We start from the raw sequence: 15,976 nt of genomic DNA, 5'->3' as shown, positions 1-15,976 counted from the left end.
CCCAACATGTGGTCTATCCTTGAGACTGTTCCATGCAAACTTGAGAAGAATGCGTATTCTGCTGTTTTTGGATGGAGTGTTCTATATATACCTATTAAATCCATCTCGTCTAGTTTTTCATTTAATTCCACTGTTTCCTTGCTGACTTTCCGTCTATATGATCTATCCATTGATGTGACTGGAGTGTTAAGGTCCTCTGCTATTATTGTGTTGTTGCTATTGTCTCCTTTTAGGTTTGTTAATAGCTGCTTTATGTACCTTGGTGCTCCTGTGTTGGGTACATAGATATTTATAAGTGTTATGTCTTCTTGGTGGAGTGTTCCTTTGATCATTATATACTGCCCCTCTTTGTCTCTCTTTACCTGTCTTATCTTGAAGTCTACTTAGTCTGATATAAATATTGCAACACCTGCTTTCTTTTGTTTCCCATTAGCTTGGAGTATCATCTTCCATCCCTTCACTCTGAGCTTTTGTTTGTCACTGCAGCTGAGATATGTTTCTTGGAGGCAGCATATTGTTGGGTCTTTTCTTTAATCCATCTCACCACTCTGTATCTTTCTATTGGAGACTTCAATCCATTTACATTTAGAGTGGTTATCGATACAAGAAGGATTAATACTGCTTTTTTTTTTTTTTTTTTTTTTGCTCATTTTCCAGTTCTCCAGCATTTCCTTTTTTTCTTATCCTATGTATTTTGGACTACCAATTCAGTTAGATAGTTTTTTTATACTGGTTTTCTTAATTTTCTCCTTATTTATTATTTGTGTCTGTGTTCTACTTTTTTGTTTAGTGGTTACTATGAGGTTTGTATGCAAAATCTCATAGATAAGATACTCCATTTTCTGATGGCCTCTTATTTCCTTAGACTAAGCCAATTCAGTCCCTTTCTACTCCCCCTCCTAAGTTGTTTTTGTCACATCTTATTCCATCTTGTGTTGTGAGTTTGTGGTTAAAGTGACAAGATTATCTTTGCTTTTGGTGTTTTCCTTCCCTTTTTCTTTAATGTTTTACTTGAGTATTCGCTAACCTGTTCTGATGGATAACTACAATTTTCTGATTTTGTCTATCTATTTATCTTCTTATTCAGGGCTTTGTAACTTCTTTCTTCTTGTTTTCCAGGTATGAGGGGCTTCTTGAGGATTTCTTGGGGGGGGGGGGCTTGTGGTGATAAACTCCCTTAGCTGTTGTGTATCTGGGAAAATTTTTATTTATCCATCATATCTGAAGGATATTTTCATGGGATAGTGTATTCTTGGCTGAGAGTTTTTGTCTTTCATAAATTTTGATATATCATTCCACTCTTTCCTAGGCTATAAGTTTTCTGCTGAGAAATCCACTGAATGCCTGATAGAGGTTCCTTTGTAAGTTATTTTCTTCTGCCTTGCTGCCCTTCATATTTTTTCCTTGTCATTGACTTTTACCACCTTCACTACTATATGCCTTGCAGTAGGTCTTTTTACATTGATATAGTTAGGAGACCTGTTGGCTTCTTTCACTTGGATTTTCATCTCCTTCCCAAGGTTTGCAAAATTCTCTGCTATTATTTCTTTAAAAGCTTTCTTCTCCATTCTCCTTCTTTTCTCCCTCTGGAATACTTATAATCCTTATGTTGTATTTCCTAATTGAGTCGGATATTTCTTGGAGAGTTTCTTCATTTCTTTTTTGTCTTCGTTCTCTCTCCTCCTCCATCTGAAGCATTTCTATATTTCTGTCTTTAATGTTGCTGACTCGTTCCTCTATGATATCAGCTCTATTGTTCAGTGAATCCATATTCTGCTTTATCTCACACATTGTGTTTTTCATTCCCAATATTTCTAGTTGGTTCTTCCTTATAGTTTTAATCTCTCTTGTGAAGTAGCTCCTGAACTTAACTGTCTATCTGCATTCCCCTTTAACTCATTGAGTTTTTTAGTGATAGCTATTTTGAATTCTCTGTCATTTAGGTTACAGATTTCTGTGTCTTCAGGATTGACTTCTGGGTACTTGTCATTTTCCTTCTGGTCTGGAGATTTAATATATTTTTTCATACTGATAGATGGCATGGATTTGTGCTTTCACATTGTGGTAGCATTTGATTGCCACTTCCCACCCGTTGCAACTGGATGGGGGTCAAGAGCTACATATTTTTAGCACACTGTGATCCATAGGACAGCTCCCAGGTGCTGGGCTGGGGCACTGGATGGGGGGTGCTTTCTTTCTCCTGCATGATCTCAGGGGCTTCTTGCTCTGCTCACACCATCTACTCTCCAGGGGTGTTGGCTTGATGCAGACACTCCCATGATAGTCACCTCTCTGGGGGGGCTTTCCCCAGGGTTGTAAGGGAACTTGATCTATGGTGTTCCCATGGAGGGCCGCCGCTCCCTCCCCTCTTTCTTCTTGGAGGCTGCTGGTAATCCCTGGGGTGCTGCGCTTGGGGGAGGAAGACAAGCTTTCTTTTACCTCATTCCACTTCCTCAGTTGGGGGGGGGGGTGCTCTAGCACCTCCATCTTCTGACGTATGGCTACGTGGGTCTCTCAGATGTCTTTTGTGTTGTGTGGGTGTCCTCTGTTGGGGTATGAATGTCCTTTTCATTGTATCTTTGAGGGGAGAGTTTAGAGGGAGAGCTAACTCTGCCATGATGCTGATGTCACTCTCTGGAAATTTTAAGATTCACCTTTCCTCCCGCAATTCTGTATCTTTGACCTCTCCCTCTTTACCAGATCCTTGCCTTTGGCTTTTCATAAATTTTAACTTTATTCACTAACTTTTGAACTAATTACACACAGCAAAATGGTACAGCCACTTTAGAAAATAATTCAGCAGTTTATTGTAAAAATAAACATACAATTATCATATAATTCAGCAATCCCACTCCTGGGTCTTTACCCAAGACAAAGGAGAACATGTACACACAAAAACCTGCGTGTGAATGTTTATTGCAGCTCTCTCTTCACAATCGTCAAAAACTAGAAATGATACAAATGCCCTTTGGTGAATGGATAAAGAAACTGTGGTAGGTCCATACAGAGGGATACTGCTCAGCAATAAAAAGGAATGAATCATTGAGACACACAACAATGTGGAGGAATCTGAAATGCATTTTTCCAAGGGAAAGAAGACAGACTCAGAAAGGGATTTACTGTATGATTCCATTTACATGACATTTTCAAAAAGATGACATTATAAGGACAGAAAAAAGATCAACAATTGCCATCAGGAATTCTTTTGAAATTAGGTACATAAGCCTCTTCTACTAAAAAAATGCTCACAAAAGGCTCTTTTGGATCTTACCCTCCCCTGCACACTACTGCCAATGTGACTCTGACTTTCATAGCAAATTTTATTAAACCAGTTTGTCTATACCCATCTTTTCCACTCCCTCTCTTTTCATTCACTCCTCAAGCAACCTCACTCTTGCTTCAGCATTGTCAAACTCACTGAGCATTTTTCTGTACTCATCTCTGTCAACCTTGCTCAGTAGCAGCCCCAAAGGGTTGACTATCCCCTCTTCACTCAGTTTAGGGAAGAGTCTTCCTGCCTAGACGGGGCAAAGGCAGACTCTACCCTTGAGTGGGCTCTGTCACTGCCCCAGTGTCTGCCTCAGTTCATGCCACAGGCTAGGAAAGACCCAGTGAACATTTCTGGAAAGGAGCTTTGGGACAGGTAGCTGGAAAAGGTGGCACTATCCCAAGTTTTCAGAAAAACTCAGCAGCTCACCTACTTTGCACTTTATTATGTTTTCTCATAAAGACCTTTCTACCATGTATCCTCAACCATTGAAGAACAAGACAAAAATGAATTGTAATTGCACAAAAACTAACAAGAACCTCTTATTTATTTAAATTTTGCCCCTCTAAATACATTTCTCAGGAGGATGGACTTCTTTTATTGAACCTTGAAGGAGATGCCTTTTCCACCCTGGAATGGGTTCATACTCTGGATTTATTGCATGTTCTGTGTATCTTCTTTGATTGATTGGTGCTGAAGAGCTGAGCAGCAACATTACTAATTATCCTCAGGATGTAATGCAGTTGAAGAGTCGTTAAGAACTCTCTCAATTTGGAAAGCAGCCACTGCCAAACAAAGGGATTCTTCTCGCCTCAGCCAGAAGATGCACAGTCAGGTCTCTGGGGCCCTCTCTGACTCAACCCGGGCTTCATTTATGTTCAAGCAACTCCACTAACACAGGGCATACCCCTACTTTCGCCCAGTGACAAAGATGAAGCAGAATTCTGCTGAAATGCCAACAGTTTATTTTTATCTTTTCTTTAGTAAGAACTTGGTAGGCTTTTCTTTCTTGTAGGGCATGGGGCTGCTATAGGGCAAGAAGATGGAATTAACTTAATCGTGAAGCAGAGCCAATGGGACTTGAGGGACTCAAATATTTTCCCCATCAACCTGTCTTTGATGCCTAAAATTCTTGTGTTGAGTATTTAGTAAGTACCTTATGACATTAAGGAGTTGTGACCTAATAAAAAACTGAATGGGAGGGAAAATTCATTGAACCTGATATACTAACTAGATCATACATGCAAAGTGCTCAGTACAGTGTCTGAAGGATAAAAAGGAGTCATAAATAGTAGCTGTTATTTCTATTACTAATAATTGCTCGAGCATTTGCTAAGCCAATGTTTCTTGACCATCTACTTGGTGTCAGGATACCATGCTAGATGTTGATAAATTGCCAGAATCTCTGTCTCAAAAGCCTCCTGTGATCAGGGCAAGAAACCCCTCAGATAAACAATTAGAATTCACCCTCATAAGTGCTCTCTCTAATAGGACACTGAGTACCAGGAGGGAGCAGGAAGGAGCAGCCTGCGGTGCTTGTGCAGACGGGACACTGTGCAGGAGGGATGGGTCAGGAGGAACATTTAGGGCGCTGCCAGGGGAGAATGAGGGGATGGGTGTACTGGGCTAAGACTGCATGCAAAAGGCACGATGACATGAAAAAAAGAAAGCAGGAAAACAGAGGAACGATAATGAGTTCAATGTGTTCAGAGCATAGATTTCATCAAGGGCTAGAGAAGAAAATGGGATTGGAAAAATATCCTAAAGGAGGAAGTGCTGTGCCTGGTGAATGGACTTAATCCAATAAGAAACATGGGTCCAAGTGCAGATTTTTAAGCAAGAACACAACAAAATTTACTGTTTGGAAAGACACATTCATTGATATCACAGGACGGGGGTCTGCAAACTATGGCCTTTGGGCCAAATCCAGTCCCTTGTCTTTTTATTTTATGGCTCAGGAGCTAAGGATGAGTTTTGCATTTTCAGATGGTTAAAAAACAATCAAAATAAGAAGAATATTTTATAGCACATGAAAATTGTAGGAAATTTAAATTTTAGTGTCATAATTAAAGTTTTAGTGGAACACGGCCATGCTCATTTGTTTACTCCTTGTCTCTGGCCACTTTTGTGCTAAACAGCAGAGATCATCAAAAATATTTACTATCTACCCTGCACAGAAGATGTCTGCCAGCCCTGGGTTAAAGGATATAGCTTAGAGCAGAGAGAGAACAGAAGGCAGGGAAGCCAGCGTGAAGGGCAGAGGGAGAAGCTTCAGCCATGTTTCTCCAACCTGAGTCGTGTACAAATCCCCCTCCGAAACTGCTCCAGGAGCTCTAGTGTCACTTGAATTATTTTTACTCAAACAGAAATTAAATATTTACAAACAGACATCCTGCTAAAACTTCCTTATTCTTTTAGCTCTTACACAACTCTAAAACCAAACAAACTTAAAAATTAAATACAAACAAAACTACGAGACCAGTCAATTTCACGTTAACGTCCTTAACTTAAGGTGAGGGACGATGTCTTTCGGCTGCAACCAGATGTCTGCGTCGAGGTCCCAGGCCAGCCCCAGATTCATCTGAGTGCGAGTGCAGGTGTCTGCTACCACGTCTGGGTGATGACAACGATCTCACAACCTTCTCTGGGTGCAAGCACTCCAGACACCTTTATTCACGTAGAATGGTGTTGGCAACATTTCTGTAAAGGGTCAGATGATAAACATTTTAGGCTTTGCAGGCCCCTGCTACAACCACTCAATTCTGCCATCATAGCTCAAAAGCCCTCACAGACAGTCCATAAATGGGCGGGCGCGGGTGTGCTCCAGTCAAACTTTACTGAGAGAACAAGCAGTGGCCAGAATTAGCTAAGAGGCTCTGGGTCAACCTTTGTTCCAGGGCAAAGTAGAAAACTGGTGGGATTTCTGTTCGGCTGTGGACACACCCTCGACAGGCCAGGAGACCGTTGTGGAAGGAGGAGTCACTGCCACAGCCGCCCATCGGATGTATTCACAATGACAGGCTACAGGCTGGACTGGGGCCACAAGCCTGGACAGCAGACAGCGTCACAACACTATCACCTCTTCACTTCACATCTGTATTCAAACCAGCTCACAGCAAGAACGACTATCTTGCCACTTCCCTTGGCCCAGAATGGGGTTTCCACCCACCGGCCCTCAACCTCAGGAGGCTCAGAGATGCCTGCAGGTCCTCACCACTTGGTTCCTGCTGGGACATCCAGAAGGGCCGGGTAATTATGGACTTTGCACGTTAGCCACCAGAGTCCAATGCATACTGACAGAGTCTGAGCGCCACGCCGTTATAGTTCTGCAGTAAGAAAGGAAACTTGGGAACAGTCTAGTTAATTTGCTACCTTTTCACCCACACTGCGAGGCATTTGGGATCAGAGTTCTGATTCTCTTTATGAAGCTCTTCTATATACAGAATCACAGCCTATGTTTAAGTTGGAGCCTGACACACCAGAGAAATAATTTTACTATTATTATGCATTAATTTTAGACAAAAAACACATTTTGAAAGGAAAAAGGGCCAAGAAATACTATAATTTGGATAAGAAACAATGTCTTTTATTAGAGTCTTTCTTGTAGGGGAGAAAACTGTGCCATACATGTCCCCATCCTGGCTAATCTTCTCTTCCCTAGACAGTCAATTCAGGGAATTCGGTGTGTGTGTGAAAACTCATCATCCTGGTGAATGGATGGATGGGTGGCTATTTACCAACCAGACGAGGAGGCTGAGTCCTCCAGTGAGGCTTCGGGTGTGTTCTCCTGGGTGTTCCTGGACAAACTGCACTCCATTGCTCACGACCATCCTTACACGGGCCAGGCTCTATGCCAGGCACTGGTCAACTAGAATGGAAGACAAGAGGGGCCTTGCCCTCAAGGAGATGGCACTGGAGTGGGCACCACCAGAGTCTTAGTTTTAGTTACGTTCTTACTGTGTGCCAAGCACCATGCCAAGCGCTATACACCCAATTTCTCTGGGAATACTAATGACACCCCCATTGAACAGACATGATCATCTTGTCTTTACAGATAAGGAAACTGAGACTCACAGAGGTTAAATGACCTGATGAAGGACAGACAGCCAGTCAGCGGCAGAAGCAGGTTTCGACCCTGTGTGGCCTAATCTCGGAGCTTCTGTACTTCCTCCTGCAGAAGCTGGACACCTAAACAGACAATTCCACGACATCCATTATCCTACAACAGGGAGAGCCGAAGCAGGGGCTCTGGGAGCAGGGGACTTGTGAGGGTGGTGGGCTATTTAGAATACTCTAGAACAAACTGATTAGGACACACGACTCATGAGTGGGACCTGAGCAAAGCCCAGCTTCTGAACCCAGTGGAGCACTTTGCTAAACATCCCACTTTAGAGCACTCGGGACTGTCTTGGAGGGAAATAAAACCACCAACCAGGCTTTCCTCCCAGAGATCCCCGTGGCTAACTGCCTCACCTCTTTCAAATCTGCTTTCAAACATCATCTTCACAAGGAGCTACTCAACCACCTTATTTAAGCTGCACCCTGCCCCCTCACCATCGCTCTGATCTCTTTCCCCGCCCTCCTATTTCTTTGTTGCACTGTTTTCACCTTCCAACCTATGGTACTATTTAACTTACTTATTCACTACGTTTACTGCTTATTCTTATTGTTTGTACTCGAATCCTTTCTTTAGAACATAACGTCAACGACAGGAGGAACTGGTGTCTGTTTTGTTCACCACCAGATCCCAAGTCCCTAGAAGAGTGCCTTGTATACAGCAGGTGCCAATAATATTTGTTAAATTAGTAAATGAGTGAAGAAGTGTTGAAAAACAGACTGCGGATGTAAGACTGGGCTGAATGATTTTGGCAGCCATTCCCAGCCCTGGCGTTCGGCTCCCACATACAGGAAAAGCATCCTTCCATTTGGGATTCAGGGGCACTGGAAGCAAGTTCTCACCGTCTAGATACACGACTGAGGTCTCACCGGGATTGTGCTTTTGAATGTGGATGAGACCTTCATGTTCAATAAACTCTCAACCTTGGTCTCCCGTGCTTGTCTTCATTCTAGTCCTGTGCTCTCGTGACATGGGCAGTCAAAGAAGTAAATTTAGTGCACACAGCAAATATTCCCCACATCTCAAAGGCAGGCAGAACAAACTCTGTGATCTGAGTTGGAAATATTTTTTATAAAATTCATGGGAGTGTCTTTAAGTTTGAATTAACATAATTATAAAATTTAGAAGCATCCACTGTGCTTTTTATAAGTTTTCTATAACAGATGTGTCAAATGTTTGGTTTTGAAAGGACTTCATAATTCAGTCACAATTTCCTCTGGGTTAATTACGGGAGTCTAAGGGTTGGTCGGGGGACAAGAGTAACACAGTTCTTGACATGCCATCTGAATGCAGGATGAATGCGGTCTGTAACAAAGGCTTCCTGTTTTCCCTTTTCTTATTATGTTGAGTAATATTCCCTTATCAGGATGAGGAACACTCCACTTCTTTAAAGGTTGAAACTGAATTCCAATTCTGTCTGGAGCACATTTGGGTTTCTACCAGGCCCACTTTCTGTTTCAATCCGAGGGATGGGAGAGATGGAGGGTACCACAATTTATTCCCGTGTGCTCAAATGTGATCAAACATTGAGCTCTCACTTGACAGTTGATGTCAAAGAAATTTAGTGTCTTTTGTTTGCATATTAATTCTTTTTTTATGCATATCCTTCTAGGTTCCAAAGCCAGAAAATCTGCAGTTCATTCCTGATTATTCCCCCTGCCCTACCTACTTCCCTGGCTATCATTTTGTCCTCAAGTGCTATCAATTTACATCTAAATATTTCTTGAATCCATCCATTTCTGTCCATCCTCACTATGGCTGCCTTGATTACGGCTGCCACACTGTTCTGCTGCTAAGGTCCAAAATCTTGAATGAGACCTGTAAATAGGGTGACCAATTCATCCAGGTTTGCCTGGGACTGTCCCAGTTTTAAATCTGAAAGTCTCACATGCCAGGACCCTCCCCCTAGTCCTGGCCAAACTGACACTGTTGGTCACCCTCCCTGTAAGTCTTGGAAACTCTCTGCTTCCTCTGTTCACTGCAGCCCCACTCACCTTCTTCCAGTGACTTGGACTTTCCTACCTCAAGACCTTCACACAGGCTGGTTTTCTCCCTGGATTGCTTTTGCAGTCACTCTTTGTCTAGTTAACTCATCCTCCTCTCCCAGATGCTGGCTTAAACGCAACATCTTCAGATAGCCTTTCACGATCCAGCACCCAGCCCCAAGTTCATTTCTGACCTTGCTACAACCTCTCAGTGTATTCTTTAATTTGCCTTCACAACCCTATCAATTAGTGGGTAATATTTTGTCTGTATAGTTATGTGTTTAAAGAAGCACTTTCTTCATTAAAATTCAGCTCCTCAAAGGCAGACAACGTGTCTGTCTATACAGCTGTTTGTCCCCAACACCTTGCCCAGGACCTGGGAAGTATCGAGCCCTCTATAAATACACTTTCAATACATTTACTTTGTACGTGTTTTCCTTTTCCCCTGATTAAACTTACAAGACGTCTTTCTATCCTCCCTCCTTCCCTTCTTCCTGCCTTTCCTATCTCTTGCTGTCTCTCCTCTCTTGTTCTTTCTTTCTATTGAAGAAACAATTATTGGAATTATCTGTTAATGCTGTTTTATGAGTTTTAAACCAGTATTTTCTGCTTTTATCAGTATTATTTCCTTCATCTAATTTTCTTAGGTATATTCTTTATTTTAGTTTTTGAGCTCTCAGGCCCATTTGCCAGCTCTCTCTTCCTCCCACCTGCTTTAGCTAGACTGAGCCTGCCCTTTTCCTGAAGAGACAGAGCTGTGTCACTTTGTCACTCTTTTGGCACCCGTTGTTTTCTCTGTGGGATATGCCCTTCGTTTACTAATCTAACAAATATTTAATGGCTACCTCCCCACCTTGTCCACTGAACTACTAATTCTTTAAGATCCAGCTCAACTGTTCCTTGACTGTAACGCTTTCCTGCCTCCACCCCCACTGAGTTCATCCGCTGCTCTGTGCCACACCCGTACCTGGAGTGGACATCCGTTATAGCACTTACGTTGCATTGTAACACTTTATTCATACTCCATCTTCCCCACTGACCTCTGAGCTCCACGACGACAGTGTCTGACCTCTGTGTCTATTTTGGGGGAGTTTGAGATTCTGGAGGAAAGGGACACACATAATTAGTATGGCTCTCTCTGCAGCCTCATCCTCTTAATAACTAAAGAGATCTTCCAGAAAAAAATAAGTAGATTAAGTCAACAGGAAAATAGGCAAGGAGATGAATAGACAGAAAAAAATACTGGGTCATGGATCACGTACATTTTCAGCTTGATTATAATACCGACGGAAATTTTTTTATTGGAGACAAGAAGAAAAACCAGGGAGGGACAACTACAAATATAAATTTGATGTAGATAAGAGCGATTTTGAGAAAATTCACACTGGAGGGACTTGGTCCTCATAGAATACGATTTTGCCAAGTTTGGCAGTTGGGGTGGAATATGGACCTTGATCAGAGTGGAACAGGTTTGGAGTACTTTAAGCATATGTTGTGGTCAACCAGTGAAGGATTGAGGACGTTAGAACCATCAAAGGGCCAACTAGATAAAGAGCAAATAACTCTTGTGATTTTACTCAGTGTGGCCTGACATGCTAGATATTGAGGCGGGTATTGAGGGGATAATTCAGACACATTTTCCCCTTCCTTACTGCCTATCTCTAGCCTTTCTGGGAGGAAACACACATCTTGGTGTTGCTTTCTTTAAAACAAGAGAAAAGAGTCAAAACAGTTAATCTCACACGCTTCCTGTGAAAGGGAAAAGGCAGCACACGCTGCTGTAGGAGGAGACCTTGGGAGCAGAGCCAAAGTAGAGGATTTTCCCAATGGGTCCCCATAATGATGCTCTTGGAGGAGGAGAGACTCAGAGTCACCCAAAGGTCCAAGGCAAGGCCAGGCCCATGAAGGACTCAAGTGAATGGAAGTGATGGTCACATCCCGTGAGGAGCCCAAGGAATGACAGCCAGAAGATAAGGGGTGGAGGTGGCCCTGAGGTTAATGACAGGAGAAGACATAAGAAGGACAAAGGTACAGGGGCCAACGGTCAAGGTTGGAAACTTCAGCAACTAAGATGGCGGTGTCATAAACAGAAAAGAAAGATGCAGAGAGAAAAGCAAACCTGCACTGGGAATAAGGAATCGGCGGAACTAGTCTGCCTGAGACAATCAGGACACGGCTTCTTCAACTGCGGGTGCGAGAAGCTGGGAAAATCAGAGAGGGGATAGCAACCCTGACCACCTTCAAATTCCAATTTAACAGACACCCAAGCTCCATCTTCTTCCTAAGACAGCACATCAGTGCCTCTGTATCCTTAGTTGTGATCTGGAAAATCAGATTCTAAGGCAGCCATCACGGTGGCTGACGTAGATCGTCTATAGTAATCACTCAACAGCTTTGGTCTTGGGTATTCTCAAATACTTGCTGTTTCTTTCCTCCACCTCTGCACTTCTGTTAGCAACATTAACAGTTGGAAAGATTTTATTTTATTTTATTTTTTGAGGAAGATTGGCCCTGAGCTAACATCTATGTCCGTCTTCCTCTACTTTATATGTGGGATGAGTGCCTCAGCATGGCTTGATGAGAGCTGGGTAGGTCTGTGCCCAGGGTCCAAACTGGCAAACCCCAGGCCACTGAAGTGGTGTGTGAGAACTTAAACGCTGCATCATTGGGCGGGCCCTGAGATTTAAATCCCTCCCTGTGAGTTACTGCACACGTGCCAAGTAGATGCTCAGTGGTCACCTCGTTCACTCACCATCTGCCAACTTTGTAGGATGTGTGAGTTGAGTTCATGCCTCAAGAAAATGTCACAATTGTTGAATCTCAAGAGTCACCTCCAGATAATCTAAATTTTAAGTATTGAATGTGTAAATGACAAGGGACTGGTGTTTAAAAACATTTGCATAGGAACTCAATTCGAAACCATCCTGTGGGGCTCAGGCCATTAGTCCATGTCTCCAGAGGCTCTGGCTCTTCAAACATGAATTCCTCCTGTTTCATTAGTTTGTGCTATTGCTGTGGCTCCCAAGGGCTTAGATTTGGGAGAAGAGACTTAACCATGGTATTGAGCTTTCAACTGTGTAGGAAATAAACTCAGAAATACCCATCCTTAACCAAATTTGTTTCACTTCAGGGAAAGAACAGATATGGGATTCTTAAAAATTAACAAGTGGCATTTATATTGAATTTTAGATTAAATGATTTTACTAAAGCCTCTAAAAAATAGCCCTTTTTAGCAGGTCAAAGAGCTCTGCTTCAGAAATGACAGCACAGCCTCCCGGTGAACTGCTTGTGTGCAGTGTCTCTTTTTCTTCTTCCCCTTCCACCTCCTAGAGAAGCTCTTCAGGAGCCTCAGACAGGGGGCTGCTGTGTGGCCAGTTCCAGGGGGACTATTCACATCCGAGTCCATTCACGTGACTCTCCATCACTGTTAGAGGCGCAGGGGTCAGAGAGAAAACTTGTCCTCGCTATGTAAATACACAGACAGACCTCTTAAAGAAAGCTTTCTCAGTGTCTTAGGTCAGGCTTCCGAGAAGCAGGGCCTGAGACGGTGATTCTGGTGGAAAGGATTCATTGGAGGAGGGCTCTCTGGAGGGGGTGCAGTGTGAGGGAAGCAGCAGACAGGACAAGAAAACTAAGCAAAGGGGCGGTCTCAGCTGGAGACTAACTTCTCCCTCGTATCCTGGAAAACTGGTCCATCTCAAGGCCAGGCAGTTGGCCTTTTTACCCCAGTCGATTGTTGGCCACTGACTGTCCCCTGCAGCCAGGAGTAACTCTTAGGCAAGGCAGCTCCATTTTAGCAATGAACATTCACAGCAACGGAGGAACAAGTGTGTCACCAGTGAAGGGGACCCAGGTAGGGCACCAGGAGCATGCACTACACTTGGGGAGGGAAAAAAAGATCAGAAAAGCAGAGAAGGCCTCTCCAAGCAAGCAGCTTATAAGCTCATAAGAACAATAAGAAAGAACAAGGATAAATAAGAGACTTAGAGGAGAAGCAGGGAGAATGGTGTCTCAGGCAAAGGGAACAGCATATGCAATGGCTCTGGGGTAGAGAAGAGAATGTTGGCCTCCTTTCCTCATCATTCAAGGTGCTCTGGCCTCCTGATTCTGGGTTTGAGGGAAAGAGTGTAGTGGCATTTCCATAAGGCAAATACAGGGCAGGCAAAGAGTTTTGTACTTTGGGCTTCTGCAAAGGACCCAGCAGATTTGTGGAAGAAAAACTTATGAGTAAGCAGTGGGCCCTGAAGATTGCTAGTCTCACCTTTCATGTGCTCTAATCTCTGTACTAAAGTATATTTATCTGCTTTAGGGAGATGAGTGAAGGTTCTTGTGCCTGGAAACTTTACAAATGCCCATCAAGGCCAAGCTCTTGGTCTGCAAGGGTATAGGGTCTTCTCATTGGGGTAACATGGTCCATCCTTCCCAGGTATGTCATCCTATGTGTCATATCCTAATAATTTACGGCACCCAAAACTCAATGAAGATAGACAGATGATAGATAGATAGATAAACAGAGAGAGAGATAAAAAGAAGACCGGGGAGTTAAAATACACTTTTTTGGCACATAAATTCTGAGATATCAAAACCTTCCTATGAAATGAAACACGAAGTGTCCAGTGAAATGAAAACATTGGAAAGAATGAACCCTCGTGTCTCCTCAATGTCCCAGCATGAGGTGTTTTGATGAGCTGTACTCAACTCAGCAGGAACTGAGCAAGGCAAATGGCCGCAAAGGGCAACTGGTAGGAAAGAAGGGCCTCAATTTTGCTTGCAGATAAAAGGTCTTCAGTACATATTTATTGGCTAGTGAATGAAGATCCCATTGAGGGCTAGCCTCTCACCAGCCACTCTAAAGACAAGCTGAAAAGAGAAAAAACAAGGAAAAAGATAGGATAACAAAGGAGGATAGGAGGTTAAGATGAGCTTAGAGTTCCAAATTTAAACATGAGATAAGAGAATTTCAATTAAAGATGGTGAGTTGAGGGGCTGGCCTGGTGGTATAGTGGTTAAGTTCGTGTGCTCTGCTTCGGTGGCCTGGAGTTCCCAGGTTCAGATCCCCAGTGCAGACCTACACACTGCTCACCAAGCCGTGCTGTGGTGGCATCCCATACAAAATAAAACAGAGGAAGCTTGGTAAAGATGTTAGCTCAGTGACAACCTTCCTCAAGCAAAAAGAAGAAGATTGGCAATAGATGTTAGTTCAGGGACAATCTTCTTCACCAAAAATTAAAAAAAAGAAGATGGCAAATTGAGAACTGACATATACTAAGGTCCTTAAAAATGTCAACCCCCATCCACTATATTTTAGAAAGAATTAATCCATAATAATACTGGAAAACTAGAAAGGCAGAGAGCTGGAGGACATTTTGAAGAAATTCTAGAAGACAGAAAGCAAATGGATCTGATTGATGAAAACAGATCACAGAAAGATGTAGCCCAAAATGCTGGAGAAAAGAGGGACCCTTCCCACAGGGGTCCTTTGAGAGCTCCAAGCTCCTAGTCCACAAACATACAGGACAGAGATGAGACAGGGTACAAGCATGAAGGTAACTGATAAATTAATCACAGGCCAAGTCCTCCCCCAAGGTCTGTTTCCTGACTTTACATCTTTCCCCTCTCTCTCTCCTTTGCTCGCCAACTCCAGCTTCATTGACCTTCTTTATGTCCTTTTAACACATGAAGTGTCTTCCCAGCTCACTGCCTTTGCACTTGCTGTTTCCTGTCTGGAACAATCTACCTCTAGACTTTCACATGGTTGGCTCTTCCTTGTCATTCAGGTCTTGGCTCAAACTTCAGCTGCTCAAAGAATTCTTCTCTGGTCACAGTATCTAAATTAGATCCCAACCCCAGCCAGTCACATCACCCTGCTTGCTTTCCTTCAGAGCATGTGTGAATCTCTGAAGTTGTTTGACTCATTTATTTCTTTGTTTCTCATCACCTGAGGACAGAGGCCTTATCTACTTTGTTTATCAGAGTATCGACAGTAGCTGGAACATCAATACAATGCGGTGTTTGTATCAGTTAGCTCTCGCTGGGTGATAAACTACCCCAAAACTTAGTGGTCTCAAACAACAACTCCTTATTTTGTCCATGATTTGGATCAGCTAGGCAGTTCTTTTTATCTGCGTGGACCCAGCACATCTCTCCCAGGTTCTGTATCCCACACATCCATGGTCAGCTGTAGGCTGGCTGCTGGTTGGATAATCTAGGGAAGTCTTTGTCACATGCTGTGTGTCTGGCAGGCTGTTGGTCAGGGCAACAGAAGCAAATGGGCCATATAGCTCTTGTCATCCTCTTGGGCTTCTTCACAGGACTGCTACTTTTGATAGCTCAGAATGAATATGCAAAAAAATGGATTTTTAACTTTCTGGTCTTTTATCTATCTTCTTTACAAGGGCAGCAAGAGACAGCATGTCCAGCCTGCAAGTGATTTTCAAGTCTCTCTCCCAGGTCAATTTTCTAGAATCCCAATGAACAAACTAAGCCACAGGGCCAAGGCCAGATTCAAGGCGATAGAGAAACAGATTCTGCCTCTTGCTAGGAGGAACTCCAAAGTCACATTGCAGAGGGGCATGGACACAGGATAGACAGAATTTGCAGCCATTT

At 43.1% G+C, this 15,976-nt stretch overlaps 1 long non-coding RNA gene across 1 annotated transcript; it reads right to left on the bottom strand.

Moving 5' to 3' along the window:
- Positions 1-7,000: 7,000 nt before the first annotated feature.
- LOC106826673 (uncharacterized) lies at positions 7,001-10,476 on the bottom strand. The gene is made up of 3 exons (XR_011494014.1): positions 10,367-10,476; positions 7,343-7,456; positions 7,001-7,136 (listed from the first exon to the last, which is right to left on the bottom strand). It is a non-coding gene; the product is annotated as an uncharacterized lncRNA (long non-coding RNA).
- Positions 10,477-15,976: the final 5,500 nt, after the last annotated feature.

This window comes from Equus asinus, chromosome 14 (genome assembly GCF_041296235.1).
Source record: "Equus asinus isolate D_3611 breed Donkey chromosome 14, EquAss-T2T_v2, whole genome shotgun sequence".
NCBI classification, from domain to species: Eukaryota; Metazoa; Chordata; class Mammalia; order Perissodactyla; family Equidae; genus Equus; species Equus asinus.
Note: the sequence above shows the minus strand (reverse complement) of the source record. Positions and strands in the feature narration are given on the sequence as shown.